Here is a 26,087-nt window from a genome sequence, read left to right on the forward strand (position 1 = left end):
TTGAACAATCTGTTTCAAGCGTGCTGAAGAAATGTGCGGGTAGAAAGCGTGTTCACGACTCGTGCGCGGCAGAGCGCCTTCAATTTTGCAGCCGCAACACGGACGTCCAACAAGCACGAATAGTTGTATCTCTGCGCCTTCATCGACGCGCGTCCTTTCCGTCGCTCATTTCCATACTGTGTTTGTTTCTGTATGTTTTATCTGAAGTGGTAATTCAAGGGCTATGTGAGCAACACTACCGAATACGACGTGATGAGTTCTTAAGATATGTGTACAATAGAATCGAATGAACAGCCGCTTACACTCCAGACGTAAATTTGAACCTAAAAAACCTAAATTTGAACTGTTTTTATTTTCTTTCATGAGTTATGAATGATGTAGAGTGTCATCAGTTGAACCCGTCACAAAATAAGCCTCTCTGCAACAAAATGTATGAGTCAATTGACTTTTTTTTTTTTGCTGGTTGGGGCCCAGCGGTCCATCGACAGAGATTTTTGGCACAAAATTATGCACGATGAATATAACTTGAGTCTATTACGGGATGTGATGCCTTCAATTAAACGGTTATCGATTGAAAAAATTCCATGCGACCATAGACGAGTGTCAAGTCCAAACAACCAAGTCCCTTCCGATGTGTTAATTTTGTCGCGTTCGAAAATAAATGAAACTGACCGTTGACCGCGACTGAAACCAAGTTCAAGGTTGAAAAATGCGTCAACACTCAATAGCCTCGTGGGAGCTTTTAACTCGAAAGCTGTTTGAAAAGTTATGTGCATATAACTGAGCATTGATCATGATAAAAACAGACTTGAAACGCATCTTGTTCCATCGATCTGTTCTTCTGTATGGTTTACTTCGGCTATACGCCATGAGCCTTGTTTCAGCAAAGAGACATTTACCACAAATAAATCAAGGGCTGTAAATGAATAAGCGACGGGAGACCGTGGGAACAGACGGATGAGCGCAGTGATTGTTGGTGACTAACCAAGTTACAAGAGAGAAACGGATCGAAAAGAAGACCTAATTTAAAGAAGATCGGGAGGTTAAGTCAATTTGCTTCTTTTTATACCTGAAGCACTTCGGAAAAAGATTTTTAGCTTGCTGATTGTGAGCAGAAAACCTACGCTCACTGCCCACAAGTAGTCCTCCGTCCAACCACATCCATCTCTGCTCCTATTTTCTCGAATACGTCTCAGATGCAATCAATGTCCACAATTTCTCACTGTAATGCCGCAATCGTGAATCGAAGGTATGATATCTGAGACGCGTCGAGGCAGACACAGCCAGTAAACTGTCCAGCATGCGTCGAACCTTTTTACTTTCTATTTTCCACCTCACGTTTAGAAAGCAGATAGCACACCTCGATTTTCTTCGATTATTTTCTCTAAATAATCGTCAATCTATGGAGATAACAGCACAAATTGACGTATTTATGCTGAATAGAACTATAAGCGAATGAATAAAACCAAAAAGAAATAAATAGCACGCAAACCTGAGCACATTGCTCACTCTGATTTACTTAATTTCCTCAGCTCCTTTCAGCAGAAACACGAGCAAATTGAATTATGGTCTAGGTTCTCCAAAATATTGTACTTCACATTCATATATTTCTGTCGCTGTGACAATGTGTCATATTGCTACATTAAGTCAAAATACGTTCGAATTTTAGTTCATATTTTATTATTTTCAAAAATAAGTAAGGACAACTTGTTGAAATGTTTTGTGGATTTCTTTCACTTATTAAACGTATTTACCAACAACATCAATTGAGGCTCCTTAAGAAGGAATAAAATATAAATCGCACATTTTTAAACGTTGAAATTGAGATACACACTTCTTTACTACAGCAATCGATATTCAATACCTGTATCAGTGGCAGAGCCGAGTGGATTGGGGGAGGAAGGATGTAGGGAGGTCCAGGGGGTCTGAACCTCTAACTCCACGATCTTAATGTTCAGCGTAATAAAGCTAATTTTCTATGATCCCCCGTAAATTTGATGTTTTCATATAGGTATACTACTACCACCACCACCACCACCACCACTACTACTACTACTACTACTACTACTACTACTACTACTACTACTACTACTACTACTACTACTACTACTACTACTACTACTACTACTACTACTACTACTACTACTACTACTACTACTACTACTACTACTACTACAATGTCACTCTAATAGCGATTCCGTGCGCTCTGTGACACCCAACCTTCACTGATAGCGATTCTGCCAAAGCTCTTCCGGCGGCAGATCGTATCTCCTCAATGCTTGCCTTATTCCCTCAATCCATGATTTGGAAGGGCGGCCTTTCAGGTTTCTGCCAGGGGGGCCTAATCCAGAGCCTTCTTTTGATGTTTTCATGTTCTCCCTATAAAAAAATTTTCCTCCTCTTTGAAAAAAGAAAAAATTCCCAAAAAGACTCCATCTTTTTTTAAGGTCACTCTCACGCAAGATTTACCGAAAGTGACAACCTATTTATGTTCATATAGGACTCACTATGCCTGTCGCATGTCCAAGCATCCGAACAGCCCGAGAGAGCCATTATCTTTTATCTCCTCTCCTACCAAACTTTCCACCCACACACATATCCTTTGACAGTAACGGAGGAGGGACTTCAGAAGTCAGCTCCGAAAATCTCAGAAGATTCAACGCGTTATAAAATAACTTGTAACGATGACGTCACTGACGTGCGTCTTTAACGCCATTAACGGGCACCACGTCACGCTCTGGAGGAGACACGAGCTTTCATGGAGGGCCTGTCGAGATGCTGTTTAAACAAGCACTCGAGACGGTAATAGAATTAGTCTGAGCTCTGACGGCTCAGTGCATAGTGCACCCACACATTTTTCCCACTTATGTTGGACGCTGGCGGGTGCAATGTACCGGTGAAGTGTAATGGTGCGAATATGTATATCGAAAGTTGAAATACAGAAGTTGCAGGTGTCTGAAATTTGATGAATTTCGTGTTTGAGTGGAAACTACTGAGTGAACTGAACACGAGGATACCCTTGGTTGATGAATTTAACAATTATTGGAGAAGATATGACTAAATGACCTAATCTACTAAAATACATGCGTTTAAATGGGGAATGCCGCCAGATGACGTCACTGGGCAGTGCATTTTCTCACTTTTAAGTATATTTGTATACTGTTTCCCATATCAGAAAAAAATTATAAAAAATACTGGGAAATCAGCTCTGTAAGCACTTTCTGATGAAGTAATAAAACATTTGCGTGCTAAGTCTCCATTCTATTGTACATGGATCAGGCATGAATTAAAAGACTGTTTCGCAGATTTACCCCCTGGTATTTTAATAAATACAACAATGTACTGCAATGGAGTGGGTCTCCCCAGGTAGGCGACGGAGAAGGCGTCCAGCCAAACGGTGGGTAGAGGGCATCCGTGAAGAGATGGAGAGATGCCAGCTTCCGGAGGATCTCTACCATGACAGATTCCTGTGGAGAGTAGGCGTCGCAGAGCGCCCTAGCGCGCCGTAAAAGCGGCTTATACATACACATACAACAATGCACACGAACAAAAATCGATGGTAGAGTAATACCTACTTAACCTCGCCTATCATTGTTTGTTAAAAGGATTTTTATTCATCACTGATATAGACAGGGTTTAATGCATTTAATTCAATTGGGCGCTCCTTACACGAATTTGAAGAGGGTCAACCGGGTCATCCTATTTGGAACGAGAGTTTACTTATAAAGGTGGAAAGTTTTTTTTATTATTTATTTAATTTTTTTTAATTAACGAAATTTAAAAGGAGTGTAAATAGCATTCATGATTCAAAACACGTATGTTTTCTCGGTTTATTTTTTCTTGTCAACTAGCTCTCCTCTATGCTGTAGTGTAAGGCGTATTTGAAAAGGAATAGGTACTCTACATTGTCAAAGTTCTTAAAAATTCTCAATTCCAAAAGAAAGCAAAAAAGAAAAAAACACATTTTCCCCAGCGACACACGCCAGAGCATTATATTCCTGATAATTGGCTGCGAGTTATCATCGTATATGAAGAAACATATTATTTTTAAAAAATATAAATAAAAGCTGTTCGCTGCGTTTCGGCAGTGTTTCTCGAAATTAAGCCAAGCGAAATCACCTGCTGCCGAATTTCATCGGACGATTCATATTTTATCGAAGTGCACAATTTTACCCATTCGTTTGAAAGTTTCAGAGCATTCACTCCGCAGTATAGGGAGACTTTTTTACACTTTTCAAACAAATCGCGGTAGAATCTTTCTTTCACAAAAAAATAAGATGTCCTATCCATTGCGACAACAGGTTACGCACTCCATTTGGCTCCCTGAAATAAACAGCCCACTTGACATCTGGATCGAGGACACTTCGTACATTTTAGCGTATTCAAATATGTATGTTCTTTTTAAAATACCAAAAGCAAACAGTTTAATTGCATGAGGCCTGTCTGAGTATTGATTTCTTCGCTACCAGATTTCTATCTAGAGCAGAAAGAGATGGCAAAACTTTCAATGTCAAAATCGTTTAGGAGGATTAACAATTTGTCTATCAAAGAAGGGTACGAGACATAATTTTGTTTGTAATAATCAGCAATCCTGATCGGGTAACAAGCGAAACGTCACGTGAACATTTATTATAGAAAAATATTTATTACTATCTGACAACATGGTTTAAAACATGGACAACAACCTATTTTTTGTGGCGAGAGGGAGAAAAGTCCCCAAACCATCGGAACGTGCCAAGCATAATGTGACCGAAGTTTGAACATGGCGTCCCTCAATTCCTTAACATTGACACCCATGGGAGTGACCGGTCGCTGAGACTTGGGCTAACTTTGGCTTAAAAAGCCTTAAATCTATCAAACTAAAAAGGTCTAGGAGAAAACAAGGGGGAAATTACCCCTACTGAAGAATGTGATGTTACACCTGAGTACAAGTTGTGTGACGGCATTTAACAAAATTAAGGCTAACTGATTCCATTCCCTACTTCTCGGCTTCTAGAGGAGGTAAAATATGAGGGAAACGAAGGAACGAGAAAAGTCATACATTTCCAAATTTTGAGGTCACTTTTCTGTGGGCATAAGTTGGGTTTTCGTTGATATCTCAGAACCCTATATTTCGTATCAACATGATAAAAATTGTTCCGTTACAAATTTGACCTACGTGGACTGAGGTACCTTACCCCCGAGAAAAGGCACATCTAAATAAAATTCGTTGGATTTCTGAATGTTAGATTACGTTCACTGAGGATTTTTCACCATCACCTAAGTCTTAAGTACGGTTTTCCGTTCCATGTTTCATTATGGGCCTATATATCTATTGCAGTATGCCAGTCAAATCTGATATTTTGTGAAATGCCCAGGTGAATAGTCAAATGGTAAAAATTGGCAGTAATCTGTGTTCCAAAATACCATAGACATACAGCCGGCTGTAAGATTTCCAATAGCTTCTATAGCCGGCAACACAATTTCTTATAGCCTTTTATAGCCGATGGCGACTAAGCAACAGCCTGGCGATAAAGTGTATGCTAAACGTTACTAATTACGGATGCTAGGACTTAGTGAGTTATTGAACTACCGCTCTCTTTTTGGGCCGCAGTATCTTGATTTAATTTGCGAGGAAAGCTCTGTACTTTTGAAGGATGCCTGCCATTCCTAATATGTTGAAGCGCCTTCAATTCCGTATGATACTGTGCAATACCTCTGGTGTGAAAATGTGAAATAGTTGCTTCAAGCGCCGCGGTACGCTGCGGCGCGGCGGGCGGGCAGCCAGCGCTGAACGCGCATTGGCGCCTACAAACCTAACAGGGATACTTCACGCATTGCGCAATGCGTGAAGTATCCCTGTTAGGTTTGTAGGCGCCAGTGCGCCGCCGCGCCGCTCCGCTTTGTGTTAGGCTCTAATATTTAATCTCGCGGAGTCAGCGTTTTTCAACTCATGCATGACTTTGAAATGTTTGCACACTCTGTATGGATTATTCTCATTTTAATTGACGAAAAAAAATATGTAGTAAAGGAAAATATAATGTGCGTTTTGTAAATATTAAGGAGATTCCGTACAAACTTAAGGATTTACAAAGCACAAGAATTTCTCCACAATTTCTTATAGCCTTTTACAGCCGATGGCGATAAAGTGTAAAGCCCGGCGATATGAACCATAGCCCGGCTGTATAATTTTTTAACGCTTCGTGTAGCCCGGCCGTATGATTTTTACCACTTTCTACAGCCAGCTATATGACTTTCTATCACCCTCTTCAGTCGGTTATAAGAACTCCTATGGTATTTTGAAACGCAGCTCCTATCGCCAATTTTTACCAGGGGGAGTACGCCTCCTGACCGCTTTAAGGTCCAACTCCCTTAAGCGCTTTTCGCCTCAGTCGATATGAGTTGTGCGTTACTTTTATGTTTTTACGTACTAGAGTAAGATTAATAGATCGTTCATCATAGTTTTCAGCACTTATAAATATCAAAATTTAGCTATTCTTCTTGACGTAATGCATATTAACAATTTAAATCTCTAAAATTTCTCAAGAAAAATTTGAAGGGTGAAATGACATAAAAATTCACAATTTGTATGGGAATCCCTCCAAGACATAACAAATTGAGAGTTTTACGTTAAAAACATGGTAAAAATCGTATATCTGCGAAAGACCAGCTGCCCAGACATTTAGTAGAATTCTTGATTACACCATTAGCGTGCGACACACCTATTGCCACCACTGATAATTCTGAGTTTGACCACACATGAGAATGACATCCTCTGCTCCAATGAATGGTGATATACCTATGAGCAAACCTTTGAAGAAGTTCTGGGAGCGTAATTAGGTGGGCTCCTTATAATTACATCACGCGAACCCCAAATTGTGAAAACCTGTTGTCTTACGGCAGAGAGCCCCCGCCAAAGCACTCCACCCCCCTCTTTGGACCACCTTGCACGCGAGATCCGGAGGTTTTGAAATTTAATCACCTAATTTGTCCATTACTTGATACTGTGCGCTTTGTCATCGCGATGGTAGCCCGAGAACTCCGGATTAGGGCGATGGTGTCAAGTTGAACACATTTAATGCCTTAGCATCTAACCCACATTTACTCGTTCATCAATCAACATGAAATTGTGTTCACTCGATCAGATACGGGTTCCATTGTTACGATCAGCATCATTACTAAAAGCTTTCTGACTGTCCCAATTTTAATTTTCTCTGAATTTTATATAAATGGAAATCTGATCAGTCGATTCGCCTACTTTTTTTACTATTGGCTGATAGGAATCTGACTACATAACCTCTGTCTTATTTAAACTTCGGAGTGGACCACTAGACAAGGTACGAATTTAAGCAATCTGATACATGTTTCTTAACCAAAATTTCACATAAAACACGGCTCACACAACGAAAATGACTAAATCCAATTCTCAACAAAGATATTAAAGTTTTTATTACACATTGGTTACGAGGAATTTGAACTGCCTGCTCACAAGAAACTCAAAGCTCTAAGTAAGTCAAATCGCGCACTACAGCGGTTTCAGCAAGCTTCTCAATCGAGCAATGTTCATTTTCCACCATGTGTTGTTCAAACTATAAAAGCAATTTGCTATAGCTGAGCCAAAGCGTCAAGATCGAGGTTGCCAGATTTTTATATCGCAGAGACTGTCATGATGAACGTTTAGCGCGAGATGTGAATCACGTAGAGCATTGAGTTTTCATGAGCGGATGGTTTGAATTCACGCACTAAGAATCATTAAATATCTTTATAAGGTATTGATTTTGGTAATTTTCGTTGTGCGCGTCGTGTTTTACGTAAAATTTTGGTCAAGAATCATGAATCAGAATGCTGAAATCCGTACCTTGTCTAGTGGTCCATTCTGACCCGGGATTTGTCATTTGTCTTGACTAGATTTGTATCATGTCAACTTTTCCTTGGATCTTTTGCTTTCTGAGAATGCAGAGTGCACGTTGAGACTTGAGTCGCCAACCAAGGAAGGGGGGGGGGGGTCACCTACTAATCATAATCGCACATGACATAAAGATTTCCTAATCAAATTTAAATCATGTATTTGAATAAATAGCGCATCAATTTCAGTAGTGGGTCGCTGATTCCAGTCAATTACCCAGTCTAAAGCCCATACTAGAGGCAAAAAATGCTACATTTTTCGAGTAAAATAAATGAAAAATAAAAAAACCTTTCACCTTGGACATATCACTATTTATTTAAAAACTGAAAAAATGTTAAATTAATTTTTCTCTCGATTGATGAGTTTTTGATCCAGAGGCATTGAACGACAGAGAAAATGAAAGGAGATCCTACAAAAATGATGAATGTTTGCTTTGTCCGCAAAACGTAATTCCTATTTTTCAATGATTCAAGATCGTCCTCTTTTCCTTTCCTAGGCTCTGGTTTTTCTGGGATTTGCGGATTCTAAAGAACCTCTCACTTTTCCAAATTTTTATTTGCTTTCTCGAGATTTAACGCACGTTGAATAGCTTGAACGCGTGGTTCCATTCTGATATACCGCGCCCAAAATCGCCACTAAACTCTAACTTATTTTTAACAAATATTCGTTTAAGAGCAACTCAAATGATCTTGCCAATGGCTGTCAAACTAACCATGATTTCGTCCTTTGGTCGTACAATTTCAATTCATGTTCTTATGATAAGTAATACAAAACCATATAAATAAATAAAGTTAAAGGAAAAGATGAAAATCAGACATTGTTGATCAAACTGTCCTGAGGGTGGGTGGTAGGAGGGGTAAATATAGCATCATGTAGAAACTAAGCAACCCTGCACGAATTGTACGCCACTATTTGTCTTAGTCGTTATAGAAACCTGGCTTCGCCCGAAATCTGATCGAGTTTTATTTAATCAAAATAAATTGCTTTACGCCTGGCTCATTCAGCCGCGGAAAATGTCCGCACTTTTCTGGCTTTTTTGCACTCCCCTCCCTCCTACCACCCTTCTTCTTATGCTTTCTAGACCTCATGCTGCGACCCGAGATGAATCGAGTCGTTTTAAAGGACTTTACAACAATTCCCAGCGTGTTCAAACATATTTCCACGTCAACAGAATTGCAGATATTTTAAACATATTTATTTTTTAAAAAAATACCGAAAAGTGTTTTTGAAAAATTGTAATTATGTTTTTATTTACTTATTTAAAGAAGTACTCCGAATGTTGTAACAACTTAACTCTAGTCAACAGTACCTATTGCAAATATATTGTAAAAAAATTGTGAAAAGTATTGCCTTCAGCATGATACCAACCTTGCGAAATTAATGAATGTTTAAAAACATGTTCGGTTTTACTAGGATACGAGTATAAGGGATCTGCGGCTTAACCCCAAGCGGACGCTCTCCACCTTCGGTGGCAAAAAAAAGAAGAAAAAAATTGAAGACCTTGCGAGCTTGCTATTCAAGGGATAGAATTGCCAGTTGACAGCTGAAAAATTATGGAAATTCGCTCTACAAATCTGTAGGTATCGATAAATCGCCCGAGATATGGATTATCGAGAAAGCAGAGAGCTTTTAACAGTGGCGAAAGTACTTTCAACATTAGTCGGAGTAATGAGTCTGACCATCTGCCCAATTCATTTTTTGTAATCATTAAAAACGAACCTCCATGCATTCGTGAGTCGTTCTTATACCGATTATAAAAATAAAAAAATACGCATCTCGATCGCGAGGTTTCAAAATCTCCGCTGGTGTTTCATTTTTTTTTTTTTTTTTTTTTTTTTCTCTCTATGAAAACCCGACTCACTTGAATGTTGATCGAAATTTTTACAGAATTGTCTGCACGGAATAAAGAAAAAAAATGAAAAAAATTTAAAGATGTAATATTAGTCGGGTTTCTTTGAAAAATTAAGATATACCTGAAAATTTCCCACGTCTCAAATCGCGATACGTTTTACAATTTTCATTCGAATGAAATAACCAAGTTTGGTTTAACAATATAAAAAGTGCGTTAGTTAGTAGTGGAATGGATAGTAACCAATTGAACACATTGAGTTCCGTCGTTTGAACAAGTAGACATTTCTTCTTCATTTGGTTTTTAGACAACACAATCAATCCTCATGCATTTTTCGGAATCTTTAATCTTACCGCGTCGGCGTAGGACAGAAGGTTGCAAGTGACCGAGAAAGTCGACAATTTTCCCCGTCCCACAGTGGATCGAATCAATAGGAGAGGTCGGACAAAATTTGGAAACGTTAAACGCTTTCAACTCCATTTATACAAAACTTGGACGTTTCAAAAGTGGCACTATTGCAGGGTTCCCCGTGAAATTTTCCTCTAGAGGCACCCCTATTAATTTACAATGTGACGAGATAAACATCAAAATTTGCAGTTTTAGTAAAAAAGTCCAGGTCCGACCTCTCTAATTGACTCGATCCACCGTGCATCCATCAGAAAGTTTTGAATAATTCCAACTTTCATTCTTAAGCCTTGAGATGTTATGTGGAGGCGGTCGTCGCGTCCTTAAACGTCATGCCGGAAGAGCAAAAAAGACACAATTTGGTACTTAATCTTCGCTGAATTTTATATGCGCAACGATCAAAATAAAACACTTAGTTGACACTTCTCGGCCGTGAATTATTTTTCGTTTCCGGGGCGGATTTTTTCCCGGAAATATTCTCACTCCCTGGAATGAGCTCCCTCTTTGAAAATGGCAGACCCGCGGAGATGCGTCAGCTGGAGTCTTCATTACACCAACACGTTGCTCAATAGCGAAAAAAAATAAGAGAGACAGATGACATTGAAAAGGCTGAAAACAAGGTCTGCCCGTAATTTTGAAGCGGTTAAATTGCAGGTGGGGCCAGCGTATCAACTCTGTGTCTTCTTTATATCAAAGGCGACTCTCAAGAGCTTGCGGAGCGTGGGATTTTGCTCACGACGACTCGGCTCTTTCAAGTAAGGAGTGCTCAAAAGATTTAACATGTTCAGAGCAATCGCATCAGTGGGGGCGTAATCGGAACCAGCCTTGGTTTCGGGACTCTATACCGATGGCTGAAGTGCGAAGCCACGTATCTCCTTCGCGGTATTTCAAAATCTCCGCTCCTATTTTATTTTTCCGTAGAAAATCAAGCCGACATTATAGCTTGAAATTTATACAGAGTATTCCTTTGACAAAGAGGAAAAATAAAGGAAATTTTCAGGAAATTACGTTAACTAATTTTCCGAAGGAAAAATAAAGGATGACAGGAAGTCTGTAGCGTCGCAAACGGGGATACATGGTTTAGCACTTTAGCCATCGATAGGATAAGATTCACTTTGAATGACCCTTATGGATAGGGTAGGTCCCCCCCCCCCCCCAAAAAAAGGGACGTCCCATGCATAAGGTTGCGGCGCTGCACTGCCGTGCTACGGAAAAACGCCGTATGAACATTCAGAAATTGGCAAATTTCTCTCAGTAAAACATACATTTTTGACGACAATCATGCATATTAATTATTCCTTGAAATTTTCAGATATTTTAGATTAAACTGCGTACGAAATTATCTGAAAATTTAGGGACAAAACATTCACAATTTGCCCATTTAATTCGTTTTGTATCGAAGGTGACTTGGCAACACTTAAAGGTTCATACGGCGTTCACGTTCTTCCTTAGCACGGCAGTGTAGGCCGTTGACGAAAGGACGTTAAGTCGTCGGTTGCCTGATAACTTTTGCGAGGATAGGCACGTGTGGCATTGTGGCGTTTGGATGCAAGAGCGAAGTACTTGTATGAACGCAAAACATGAGGTTTTTTTTAAAAATATTGACAGATTTATTAAGCGTACTGGACGCAATCTATTTATTGGTAAATGATCGAACATAAAAATTGCAATCCTTAATCTAGGTGAAGTTCGATTTATAGAAATGGGACTTTGCCTACGGCGTAGATTCTACCTAAGAATGACATGTGGACTGACTCGCTGTGGATGCTGTGATGATGATTTGACGTCAGATGCGTAGTCAAAGGGTGGAGTCCAGAAGGCCATTTTCCACTGTGATCTGAAATATCTTCCAAAAAAGTGATGTTCTGCGAGTTTCAGACACTTTCTAATCCTTAGTTGATTAAAATTTCGCATTTTTTGTCCCTGGTGATTTTTTAATTGCAGGAACCGATTCCTGATTACTTGTTGCATGGAAGAACACTAAAACCACGATGTGATTATCCGATCCAAATTTTTTCATAGCCCTTCTAGTTCGCGGCTAACACCTCATTCGCACAAGCTGGAGGAACTGCGAAAAGTAAACTTTAATTAAAGAAAGAAGCGTCGAAAGGTGAAAGGAAGGGAAAGCATAACCCCACTCCAAGCAGCGGAATGAACTCGATAATTGTTTTCATTCCTTCTTGTTATTTTTTTCGAGGCACACCTTCTTCCCTAACACTGCTCCTCGCTCTCCCAACGTTAAGAATTATTTCATGATTTTAATTTTAATTTCATAGCAGTGTTGATTTTCGAGCTTGAGAGGTGACCCCTTGAGAATCCGCAGAGAGCAGTTCTTCGAGACGTATCGACCCCGCAGTGAGTCGTCTCGTCTCTTAATTAAGTATTCTTGCGTGCAGTATTTGCGAGGCGTCCACTTCGAGACGTTTAAGCAGTCGTCCTTACTTACTTCACCTAGAGATCATTCTTTACCATTCACCCAACGAAGTTACCGTTTGTTAAAAAGAAAAAAAAACTCATTATTTTAATAACTAAAGAGCATTATGATTTTTAAATTGTTATGTAAATGACAACTTGGAGTTTTATCATCCTTTATTTTATTTATCTGGAGGGAAGTATCTAAACAAACCGTTTAAGTATGTACAACTCATTTAATTGTTTTCATTACGTTCAGGCTACATTTTGACCTTCAAATTTGAAACCTCTCTTTTGGGTGTGTTTTAAAGGACGGCGGTATTAAAAGACCGCACGATAATTCAATTGCTCCTTCTCTGGGGGCCTTATAATTGCCAAAGGTACCTGACGCTTCAAATATTTTGATAAGTTTCTCAACTTCTTTAGCATAAACTGGTGATCATATCCGAATTGAATTTAACTGGCATGTTCCTGACTTTGAATTCAAGTATACAAGCCCTGGAGAAAATGACAGGTGAAACTGGCCTTTAGAGCAGATCTAACTTTGCGCATAAAACCCTGAGTCAGTATCACGGGAAACTGATTTCCATGCAAATAAGACTGATATCAATCTCGAGCAGAATGTTTGATCAGCTCTCAGAATGATTGACCTCAGCACAAGCTCCTATCAGCACTGAGATCAATCTTCATGGGCCCTGACCTTCCACTGATTAAGATTGAAGTATGATTGATCTCAGTTTTTTTTTGTATTGACCTAAAGTATTATTTGACATTGACCTCAGTGTCAGATTTGTTAAAAGACGTTTGCTCTTGTCACCTATAAGAAAGAGAAGGGATGGGGAAGGGGTGGACTGCAGAATTTTTGGAACTACCGAGGTCATGAAATGATAAGGCCCTACTTAGTTTTTATGGAAATTGATTGAAAAAAAAAAAATCTCGCTACAAGCCAAAAAATAATCAAATAATTTTTCAAACTGCTTATACATAGATGATAAATAAAAAAAAAACTTACAAGAAACAAAGCAAAGAGTTTTTTTTTTATTTCTTTTTTATTTTGTAAAATGTTTTCGATGACTGTTCCTTACGCATTGCAGAAGATCGCAGTTTGTATGTAGGTGGTCGAAACGTTTGCTGTGTTTCTTGTAAGTTTTATTTTATTTCTCATCTATGTATATGTACTTTGAACTATTACTTGATTATTTTTTGGCTTGCAGCTCGATTTTTTTAAATCAATTATCATGTTCTATATAGCTTAGCCAGCCAAATTTGGCATTAAAATGTAATTAGTTTTTATTTTATCAGCAGTTTGCAAATATTTTTCTGAGCTTGCTAAGGAAATTCAGAGCAACAAGCATGCGAATGCAGAATCAATAAGAATATGAATATCATTTACGACTGCTATTCTTCGTCTATGTACCTGCATTCCGAAAGTGCATATTTTGATCGAACACTTTATTTACGTAATTTCAAAAATGTAATAGCTGCATTTAGTCACGCTCGCATCGTAAATGTATATATAGCGTCACAAGATAAAGACGGTGAAACTCCGAAACCTCGTATCCCGGTTTGCGAAGTTGCAGACTTTTTCCGGTTTCGAGGACCGGCCGTAATACTTTTAAAAGATGCGTTTCTCGGAAAATTGGCAATGTTGTGATGAAGATCAGTAATGGTTTACTTTATCGACACAATGGACAAGGCTGGAATTAAGTTAAGGTACTAGAGAAACAATCAAAGCTACGATTAGTGTCGCATGCGACGTACACTAAACGAATTTCATCATATCACTTAGATGCAACTATTCGGGCTCTATGGATGTCCGTGTTGCATATGTGCGAAACTGAAGGCGTTTTGACGTCAGAAACTAACAGCCTCTGGCCTCACCGGCGTAATGGCGCGGGCACTTAGTGAGGTAAGTCAATGAGAGGAGTCATATAAAATGCGGAAGGCTCAAATCTTATTAAATTGGGCAAGTCGTCAGACGTATCGCTCTACACTAAAAAAAAGTGGTCTCAGGAGCAATTTTGAGCTGTTCTCGCCGAGCGATTGATCAAGTTATAATTTCCAAGATGAAAGATGTGTTAAACGCACTCACTCAGCACAATCCCTCACATTCCTTAGGAGGGGCCAAGACGGTGGGGGGGGGGGGGCTTGCGCCCCTCCGATCCCCCAAGTTCCGCCCTTGGGAGTGTGTGCATTACCTATAATGGACCACTAGACAAGGTACGAATTTCAGCACTCTGGTACATGTTTCTTAACCAAAATTTTACGTAAAACATGATGCGCACAACAAAAATTACCGAAATCAACTCCTTACAAAGATATTTAATGATTCCTGATGCGTGAATTCAAACCACCCGCTCATTAAAACTCAATGCTCTGCGTGATTCACATCGCCCGCTAAACATTATCATGACAGTCTCTGCGATAAAAAAATCTGGCAACCTTAATCTTGACACTTTGGCTCAGCTATGTAAATTGCTGATAGTTTGAACAACACACGGTGGGAAATGAACATTGCTCGATTGAGAAGCTTGCTGAAACCGTTGTAGTGCGCGATTTGACTCACGTAGAACTTTGAGTTTCTTGTGAGCGGGCAATTCAAATTCCTCGTAACCAATGTGAAATAAAAAAGTTAATATCTTCATTAGGAGTTGGTTTCAGTAATTTTCGTTGTGCAAATCGTGTTCTACGTAAAATTCTAGTTAAGGAACTTGTATCAGATTTCTTAAATTCGTTCCTTGTCTAGTGGTCCATTAAATGACACTCTAATTTTATTAGGCCGCAATCTTGAAAAACAAGAGGCGCTGTAATAACCATAATGCCAGGATGCAGTTTTCCGTACAGAAAAGAACTCCTGGCAACAATTTATTGCAAGGCAAGCGGTAATTAGCTTCGACATTAATTTCCTCCGTTAAACATTTTTCGGGGGAAAATGATTTTTTTAAGAATAACTAAAATGCAGGATTCAGTTCTCTCGCTCGAAGAAACCCTGCTGGTGGGTAAAGTCAAGTCTTGGTCAAGTCTCTCGCCAATATTTCAATTGCGGGGTTTTCGGGTTTTCGAGTTTTCGTTCTACCTAGAACTCAAATGGCGACCTTCGACTTGCACCAAAAAATTCCTCCTTTCATCCCCTTACCATCGAGGAGTCATAATAGAGGGGGGGGGGGGGGGGGGGGGGGTTTGCCGGATTCGCATTTGAAAAAAAGGGGCCAACCGCCCTCCCTAGCAGATGCGCCAAAAGTAGCCAGCATTAACTCGTGAATCAGTGAATCTCTGGGCAAAATTGTTCTGTAGGTGGGTGAGGGGGGGGGGGGGGAGTATCGTTTCAAAATACGATTGAGGAAAAATCAGAGAAGGTAGGACGGACTTTTGGTACACCCTGTACGTGTGACTTCGTGCTTACGTCACGCATGGTATCGCATTGTTTACCTTTCCCAGTTTCCACTTTTAGGTTAGTTTTACATTTTATGACATTATTGCTCTGTTTTCCCTTTCTCATGACATTCTCAATTTTGGTGGAAATTTTAAGTTGCACCTAGAATTATAGAACAGTTGCCGAAGCTGTTAACTTACTTCATATTGCCGATTCGATGAAAGATTAACTGCAGTAATTTTTTTGGTATCTGTTTGCCTTAGTGGAGTGAAGTCATAGGTAACGTTTGTGTTTCAGATTAGACAATAGACTCCCTTACTCGACTTACTCATTTTTCTCTCATGAATTCATTTTACGTGCCTTTATGAACACTCTTATTACACTCTCTTCTGGATTTTTGGCAACCACTTCGATAGAACTGAGTATTTCACCCAGGTGCTCTTGTATTTGTCCAGCCTACGTATTTCCTTGTTTCGTGCGAAGCCAACATTATCGATCAGTTTATTGGTGTCCAGTGCAGAATAACTTTAACTTAATCGTCAACAGTGTTTAAAGGTGTTTTCTATCACATCTATAAATCTAATCTAATCACCCTTGATTATTTTTACCTTGGCTTGACATTTGGTTCATACTTTCAGTCCAACGAAGCCAATGTATTCCTAGCACATACCACTCTACACATTGTTCAGGAAAAGCTCTTTTTAAATCTCTCATCATCATCAGTACTTCTTTTTAAAACCAGAATATGGTTCAGCGACCAGTTGATAAACGCGGCTTGTTATTTATAGAGTTCATATGTGGTTTATTTGGTAAAAATAAAACCTACCGTGTTTGTTATGATGAAGATTTTAATCGCATCAGCATCCGATATAAATTAAATTTTTGCTGCCGAACAAACAGTGTCCATGAAGGGCGAAAATGCACAAAAGTCATAGTGATCCCGTCAAAGAAAATCTATTATGTAGATTGCATTCATGCTGATTGTGAGTACGAGAAAATCATAGGGAACTGGTCTCCAGAAAACGATGCAAAGAACATCCCTGTCGAATATTTGGAGAACCTTGACTCCTTTCTTGAACGTGAGAGGCTTAGCTTTGAAGCGCACATGAAGGAAGAGGAACATAATGCACAGATGGCAGCATTGGCAGGTAAGAATGGAAAATATGTTTCAACACTAGACTACGTAGTTAGATATCTATTTCAATGCAAAAACTAACTTCTCTCTTTATCAGGACCTGAAACCAAGGTCTTGAACTTCGCATAACTGCTGTAGCACCGACAGATTGAGGTTTCTAAAATATTTGTATAATACGAGGTCTGTTAGATTAGAAACCGGATTTTGGTCATAACTAGCCTACTGTGCGTCCAAATTTAGTTTTCTTGATCTTTCCTGATAGCTGAAAACATACTTAAGAACGCTACGTCCACAGATTTGAAAAATCTTAATTAGCTTCGTTGGTATGTGGCTTCAAGTACGGCAACCTCATGGTTGTTTTGCGATTTTTATGTTTGACCGAACTTGTCTCTCTTTTTTCGGTCTTGCACTACATTTTTCAATCCACAAGGATGATTGGAGTTTCGTTTCCGTATCTTAGCCGTACACTCAAGTATTATCACCGAAAATTATCCTATCCAAAAATGTAGGATCATTGTTAGCACGTTCAAGCAGCTATAGGGAAATTAACATTTGGTTGGATTTTGTTCAACGGACAACAATCAAGGGGCAAGTGCACCTGAAACTCGATGCATGTCTACATATTCCATCAAAATTGTATATACAGAGCCTTCAGAAATATTACACTGTTCAGCAAGCTCGAAACGACGATTTTCGAGACTTTTGCCCGCACTTCTTCCATGTGACAAATGTTAGTTGCCGTTGATGGTCGATTCCCATGCTCCTCATCTTCAACGAACTCCTGACCAGTTTTGAATCGTTTAACCCACTCAAAATAGTGAGAACAACTCATATGATGATCTTGGTAAACTTTACTTAGCATACCAAAAGTTTCGGTGCAAGGTATACCGAGCTTAAAACAAAATGCAATGTTAAATCTTTGCTCTGTCAGTGATCGCATAATGAAAATCGCAAAACGCACCTGACTTCCTCGTATTCAAGATGACACAGAATAAACACTGATCAACTATCAGCTATCAGAAAAGTCCAAGAAACCCTAATTCGGACGCACAACAAGCTAGTTATGCCCAAAATCCGGTTTCTAATCTAACAGACCTCGTACTTAGTAACAAATTTGTCTAATATCATACTTAGTTGAATTTTTTTTTCATTAACACTCATCAGTGGGGGTGGTTCTTCTGTGTTAACAGTTTTCCTTGAGGAGCATGCACCATTAGTGGCGTCTCTTCTTCAGTGGTACCGTTGGGGGGGGGAGGGGTGTTGGTATGGCTTGACATGAGGGGAAAGGTGGAAAAATCATCGGTAGGAGTTTGCCAGAAGCACTTTCGCCGTTTCCTAGATGAGGAGCCAAGCGAAAAAAAAAAAAAAAAAAAACTTGTCATTTTTTGCCTAGTCCGCAATGATCTGAAATGACACCCCTGCTCTTCTTAGGAAGAAGGTGGACTCCTATGTCCATCTCCTTTTTTCGTGCGCTTCTCCAATGTCTATCTTCAACAAGATGGTGCCTCTTGCTGCAGTTTCTTTTTTGAAAGAAACAAATTTTTAGTCATTAATTTGTAACCTACTGGTAGTAGCCACTAATTAACTTGATAGTTGGTATGTAGCCAAAAAGCTGAAAAATGTGTAAGAATTAACTTACTTACATAAAAACTGTTTTATTCAATTATAATTTTAATTGAATCATAATTGAATTATAATCAAATTAAGTACAATTGAACAAAGTAGTTTTTATGTAAGTCAATTCTTGCACATTTTTTAGCTTTTTGGCTATACATACCCACCTATCAAATTTTTAGTGGCCACTTAGTGCACTAGTTTTATAGCGGTAGCAAGGTTTTCTTCTAACAAGGATTTATGTGAAGAGGTAGGGGAGACCGGGGCACAGTGACCTGGGATTTTTCCTTTTGCTTTCTCTGCTCTTCCTGAAGAGGTTTCTGAAGATCCGCTATGAGGGGATGATAAGTGTATGTCAGTACCTTAAAACCCCTGGAAGTTTCAAAGATCTGCACCCATTAGAAAAATTGTGAAAAATCCAAGAAAGTTGAAAAAAATGTTGGCCACTGTTCCCCAAGGCTGGGGCACAGTGCTCACGGGACTAGGGCACAGTGACCATTTCTCTTGTGAGTGGCCTTAGGAACCCTCTCTACCCATACAGGAAAGGAAGTTCGAACTTTCTTATCCTGTAAGGGAATTAGGATTCATCTCCTACTCAGAGGAGGGTATTAACGAAATCGTGGGGGGGGGGGGGGGGGGGGGGGTAAATTTTGGAGGGCAACAATTTGCCAAAATTCACCAAATTAGTCAGTATTTTGGTTAAAGAAGTGATTTAAAGAAAACGAAGGGGGGGGGGATCTTCATCCCATGCTCCCCGACGAGTTAGGTTAGGTTGGGGGGGGGTGCCTCCCCCTTCTCTGCCCCTGAGGAAAGAAATCAGTGTGCCCCGGGGTTTTTGCGTTTGGCCCAGATATTCCAGACCAAATTCTCATCAAAGACCAAAAGCTGTCATCGGTGTCAAACTCGCTCCTAATGTAAACAAACAAACGGCGACATAGTCCGGACATAAACAAAGCGAAGCGGTCGAGATGTTCCAGACTAATTTTCTCAGCGTTATCGTTTCTTCACCTCGACGAAAGAACTTTTGTCCGCATCCATCTATCCATTTCGTAAAATCAGATATCAGTTACCGCGTTGATCTGTTCATTGTAGTTTCAAGTGAAATTGCAGCGAGATACTCCGGACTCCTAACGTAAACAAAGCGGCCTGTACCTGGTCGAGATGTTCCGGACTCATTTCTTCATTTTCGTTTCTTTTCTTCATCTCGACCAAAGAAGTTTCCTGCGCGTCTAAAGTAACATTTACCGGTTCCATTATTAGAGAAGAAACAAGCCATTTTGCAGTAAGTTAGGATAATATTTGTGTTGATTGAGTGGCATGAGCATTGGACTACCTGGCTGCGCCTTGCATGGCAGCCTCTATCTCAAAATGATGGGGTGAAAAACTTATTGGTTGATGTGCAAATCTGAATCCTAAATCTCTAGTACCGGTAGTTGTGAAAACTAGATGGACGCACAATGACAGGTACCTTGCTCCTCACTTACTTTCTTATGGATGTTCTCTGGTCTCTCCAAGGTTCTGGTTTTGCGTTGCGCTGAAGCCAATGCTTCAAAAGTAGCTATAACAACCAGACTTCGGAGATACCAATTAACAATCCTAGCAGTCACCAACTTCTCCAGCAAACCTGCATAGTTGTCTATTAGCAGCTGAAGAAGCAATGGAAACCGTATTTACCTATGACAACAAAATGTTTTCCATCGGAACTCTGACAGTAAGTATGAGGGGGAACTATCACCTTTAAGGCATGTTTCTCCCTGAATTTTCTTGTTGTTTGGCATTAAACTAATTAGAACTCAAGGAAAATGAAGCAAGACTTTACAAGTAACCATGTCAGGTTCATCTGCTGAAAAATTGAATAAGGTCTAAAATTCCTAATGAACATCACCAAGATGGTTCTGCCACCAGCAGCTCATTTTTTAAGGCACGGATCAAATACTGTGGTTATCTATTATTCTCACGGTGCCCATCAAATTATAGGTAAGAAACCTTGTCCTGTAATAATAATGGCATGGAATGGTGGGCTCTAATTGGTAACTTGACCATCCCCAATAAGTTATCGAAAGAATTTACTTCTTATAAGATCCTTTGCGAATAAAGCCAAGTAAATAATATGCAGATAAAAGTCCCGTGTGATGTGTGAAGTGTATTTGTATTCAAAGGGAAGGGATGAAATGTTCAAAAGGTAACGTCCAAACTTGCAAAGTTGTAGAGGCTCTAGGCACAAATTGGACAAGGTGCCGCTAAGAAATGACTAAATGAATTTTTTATTGTTATTAACTACGGAAAAGAGGAAAAGAGAATCAGACCGAAGACCGAATGCGAAAATTTTAAAAGTGTAGGAGGGTGGTGTGGGAGCCGAACCATCTTCGAGATTACGGGCGGCGAGCGGCAACCTGATTGGCTACGAAGATTGCCGAGCACGGCCGAAGGCCTACTCGCCGCTTGGTAGGTGTTGACGGCGGTTTGACAAACAGCAGTTTTTGGTGAAATGTGGTCCGGAATATCTGGGCCAATCTGTTCACTCGTGCCCCGGTAGGAGTTTTCATGAACATAACCTTATAACGTGATGATTCTGAAATAGTGGTAAACTTTTCAGTACAGGGTAATACACCCAAAGACATGTGCATTCGAAAATAGCAAGTAGATTTTCCTTGATTCATAATGTTAACGCCAAAAGAAATCAGTAATTAAATATTTAAAATGTGCAAAAACTTCCCTCAAAATAAATGACCTGTTATCATGTAATTTCCGTTGTCAACAAACTGAAGATGCACAGCATAGAAATGAAGTACCTATAGAGAGCTAACACCATACACAAACAAATGTTTCCCCGAGACAACCATAGGAGCGCTAGCGTCGCTTTGTTCACTGTGCCCCGGTGGCCACTGTGCCCCGGTCTCCCCTACTTCTTCGAAATGAAATAATTCTCTCTGAGAACCTCTTGACTCAAAGAGAACACCGCATTTACGAGGGTGTGCATAAAAATCAAATCGTCATTTTCTCTTCTGAATTTGAAGAGCATTGAAGAATAAAAACGAACGTCAATCTCGAACACTTCTGAATTGATACAATTTTCCTTGCCTTAATGGCATTGATTTCTAAATGAACCTACCAATCAATTTTTGGCAACTTTGATCGAATTTTTTTTTTTTTTTTTTTAATTCGGGCATTTTTTGAAGAAGGCAAAGCTGTACAATCCTGACGATGTAAAACGATTTTTTTTTATCTTTAGCCTTAGTATTTTTTTTTTGCACTTGTATAAAAAGGAGGAAAAATGCAACCTGATTTATTATTGGATACTTTTATTAGAACAGAAGATTTAAAAGGCACGAAGAATTGAGGGGCCTGACGGACAAGTGCAGTCTTTGCTATTTCGAGATATTCGTGTTTGAAGTGTCGAAATTGAATGGAGCCCTTTGGCGGAAAGAAAGTTCAAACTGACTTTTTGATACTTAAAAATTGGAATTTCGGAATGAATTTTTCACAGAATTTGCATTAAGACTACTTTTACTTGAAATAATAACTATCTCATTTTTGTCAAAAACTGCACTTATGCGCCTTGTCCTCCAAGCCCCTCAATTGTTAATTTTGTTTGTATCCTATGGATATTTTTTGAACAGATGGTTGGAAATGAATTTTGACTCAAACTTCGAAAAAACGTTACAGCAGAATCGCCGCGAGTGATACCTAGGCATTTTTAGTTAGTTCTGTAGGTGCGATGAGAAATCTGTGAGTCCAAGTAATGGTGGCGGATGTTGTTGTGCGGAAAGTTGTGCGGTTTTTTTTTTTTTTTTTGTAATTTTCAGTGAATTTTCTGCATACTACGAGGCAAATGCCTTAAAATTTTGAAATTTTTCAAATTTTAGAGTTCTTCAGTATGAAAGGCCCTCACGGTCTGAGTTCTGTTTTAATCTATGTAGAATTATATCTTATAGGTATTGAATTTTTCGGATTTATTTTCATACGAAAATCCTCATGGTGTTCAAGTTTATTCGTAAGCCTCGAGATGTCTGACGAGAGGAGAACAGGATATTTGCGCTAGGAGGCTTGAAATCTGATGTTCGCGCGCGATATGAGGGGTCATCTGCGCGAATTTCAGTGGAGATATAAAGTATTATAATATTTGAAAAATAGGTCCAGCGTGTATCCAATTATCATAAATAATCCTGAGACTACCTCTGCATGGTACGACTAATGGTAGATAGGTGTTTTTCCTCACACGGTCTTTCAGACTCTTGTCCATTAAGGCTATATCGATAGACAGACCTCCCTCCCTCTTCTGCACTTCGAATACACTAACGTATTGGGCGCGCTACTACACTTTCGCCAAATTACTGAGAGCTACCTTCTTCGAGAGTTACGGAGATCGAAACCCTGGTAAAAATTGGCGATAGGAGCTGCGTTTCAAAATACCATATGAGTTCTTATAGCCGACTGAAGCGGGCAATAGAAAATCATATAGCTGGCTGTAGAAAGTGGAAAAAATCATACGGCCGGACTACACGAAGCGATAGAAAATTATACAGCCGGGCTATAGTTCCTATCGCCGGGCTTTACACTTTATCGCCTGGCTGTTGCTTTTTCGCCATCGGCTATAAAAGGCTATAAGACATTGTGTGGAAATTCTTGTGCTTTGTAAATCCTTAAGTTTGTACGGAATCACCTTAATATTTACAAAACGCACATTATATTTTCCTTTACTACATATTTTTTTCATCAATTAAAATGAGAATAATCCATACAGAGTGTACAAACATTTCAAAGTCATGAGTTGAAAAACGCTGACTCCACGAGATTAAATATTAGAGCCTAACACAAAGCGGAGCGGCGGCGCACTGGCGCCTACAAACCTAACAGGGATACTTCACGCATTGCGCAATGCGTGAAGTATCCCTGTTAGGTTTGTAGGCGCCAATGCGCGTTCAGCGCTGGCTGCCCGCCCGCCGCGCCGCGCCGTGCCGCAGCGTACCGCGGCGCTTGAAGCAACTATTTCACACCAGAGGTATTGCACAGTATCAGGGTGATTTCACGATAACAGGAATAGTTAAAATGTGAAATACCTTAAAAATAAAAGTGCACCAATTTTAACAGGATTTCATTACCTCATTTTAAAGGTATTAAACTTCCCTTTTCCAGCTTTTACACGCTCTATTTTGATTCAGTGCAAAGTTAAAGTGATTGATAAACAAGCCATTGATTCAGGTATCAGCGCTTCCCGCGGGACTGCTGGAGGTCCACGCAAACATGGCGGCCCTGCCAAATTGTGTCGGTTACGTAACAGACACAGCGTAACCGACACTTTAAAATGTGAGATTAAAGATGATAAAAAAGATGAAACTTGGCAATTCTTGAGTTATGAGGTAGAATTAATGCTGCCTTAAAAGTTTTCTAAACTTTAAAGACTTCCTTTTAGTTTAATAATATTAAATTGAGGTTTTTGCGTAGTGAGGAAATAGTGCTACACACCTAAAAATCACTGGTTTTCATAATAATTAAAGTTTTCATTGTAAAAAAAACTGACTTATCAGTAATGGTTTTGTTGAGAAGACTTCAGCGAACAATTTGATGGCAGTTTTGAAACTTCTGACTCCATCTGGCGAGAGAAACACTGCACTTAATACAACTTTAAAAATTTGTTGCCAAATGTGGCGACACCTCTTTCTAATGACTTTTCTCGCTCAATAATAAACATTTCAGTTCAAACTGGCAATTTTCTTGAACATTAGAGCCTCTTTTCAGCAAATATTGCCAAAGAATTCATGATCAGTACTGATTTGTCATCGCAAATTGCTCTTTTGCTTCAAAATCGGGGTTGGCGACGCGTAACCGACCGGACATTTTCGGCCTTTAAAGTCTCATATTATTAAATATAATAATAATTTTTCATATTTTTTAGCATGGATAGGTTCAGGGACATCATTCCTATTGATTTATTCCTTTGGTTTTTAAGTGTTTTGCCCTATGTCGTTCATAACCCACGGCGACACGACTATTCCTCTTATCGTGAAATCACCCATCAGACGAAATTGAAGGCGCTCCAACATATTAGGAATGGCAGGCATCCTTCAAAAGTACGGAGCTTTCTTCGCAAATTAAATCAAGATACTGCGGCCCAAAAAGAGAGCGGTAGTTCAATAACTCACTAAGTCCTAGCATCCGTAATTAGTAACGTTTAGCATACACTTTATCGCCAGCAGGCTGTTGCTTAATCGCCATCGGCTATAAAAGTATATAAGAAATTGTGTTGCCGGCTATAGAAGCTATTGGAAATCTTACAGCCGGCTGTAGGTCTCTTGTATATTCATGAACACAGATTCTACCGCCAATTTTTACCAGGTAATACCGTAGACTAGTCACTATAGCAGGAGGAGAGCGGGAAGTGATGATGAAGATTTATTTAAATCAAATATTTTCCACCGCCGTTTTAGTTCAATCGAAACCCGTCGGCCCGAAGTCGAGTCGAATGGACGAAAATTACGGAACAAAGGAACCCACGAAGAGCGGAAGGCAGTTCCCTTAACTTATTGTGCACGTGAGGCAGCCAGGGTTTTGAGATGATGACCCCATAAAATATTAACTCCTGCCGGTGTTCAATCTCAAGCGTTGATAAGCTCGTAAATTTCGAAATTGGAGGCTCTCGATTCATTCGAACCCCCGCTGTCCCCCCCCCCCCCCTGGTCTCGGAGCCTGAGGGTTATGTTTTCCTCAAAATCTTCTAGTCTCCTTCATTTCATAAATGCGCGCCCGACGGGCAGGATTATTCGGAAATGGCGAGGCGTGAATGATCGATTATAGATATTTTCCCAATTTGTAGCTATGGGAAAGAATCGATTATTAAGGTGATCGTTGCTAACACCCTGTTTATCGATTCTTTTCCACAGGTTTAAATGGCCGATCAATCGATACATCGCAAAGCACGCCACGCCACTTTTATTCGGTTTTGTGCTATACCGGACCGTGGATCACATAAATCGCATTTTTGTGTGCCTTCAACAACATTGATACAATGTTTGGAAGAAGAGGGGGATAGTTTTAAGTGTTTGAAACGTCCAGAAATCAGGTGTAAGGTCGTGGACTGTTTCTTACTGGACATAATCTCAGGAATACGAGGGAGACAGAGGGTTGTTCGGAACAACCGGAATGGTGTAGTATGTATAAGTAAGGAAGTCCATGTACATACGAGTGGTCTGAATGGGAGCCAAAACCGAGGCCGTTATAATCGAACAGGGGAGCAAACTCTGAAGAATGAATACACTCAACACTCGTAAATGTCTCAAGACCAAAAATGCACCCCATGCACTGAAATGTTTCAAAATATCCGATTATGTTTTATTTCTTCAAATTAATCTAAAACGCCTAAACCTAATATATCTCTTAAAATTGTTTGTGAATATTTTTGAATGGGTGAGGAAAT

General features: G+C 39.6%; 1 protein-coding gene across 4 annotated transcripts in view; it reads left to right on the top strand.

Moving 5' to 3' along the window:
• Ms (neuropeptide receptor myosuppressin) overlaps nucleotides 1–26,087 on the top strand; it is a 123,165-nt gene that overhangs the window by 23,941 nt on the left and 73,137 nt on the right. The window contains exon 1 of one of the 4 annotated variants that reach the window (XM_019053049.2): nucleotides 15,997–17,072. The exons of the other annotated variants lie outside the window; for them this stretch is intronic. The gene's annotated coding sequence lies outside the window, so the exon portion shown is untranslated. Of the gene's footprint in view, nucleotides 1–15,996; nucleotides 17,073–26,087 lie in introns of those variants that run through there. 4 annotated transcript variants of the gene reach the window in all.

The sequence above is a fragment of the Bemisia tabaci genome, chromosome 4, assembly GCF_918797505.1.
Source record: "Bemisia tabaci chromosome 4, PGI_BMITA_v3".
Taxonomy (NCBI): Eukaryota; Metazoa; Arthropoda; class Insecta; order Hemiptera; family Aleyrodidae; genus Bemisia; species Bemisia tabaci.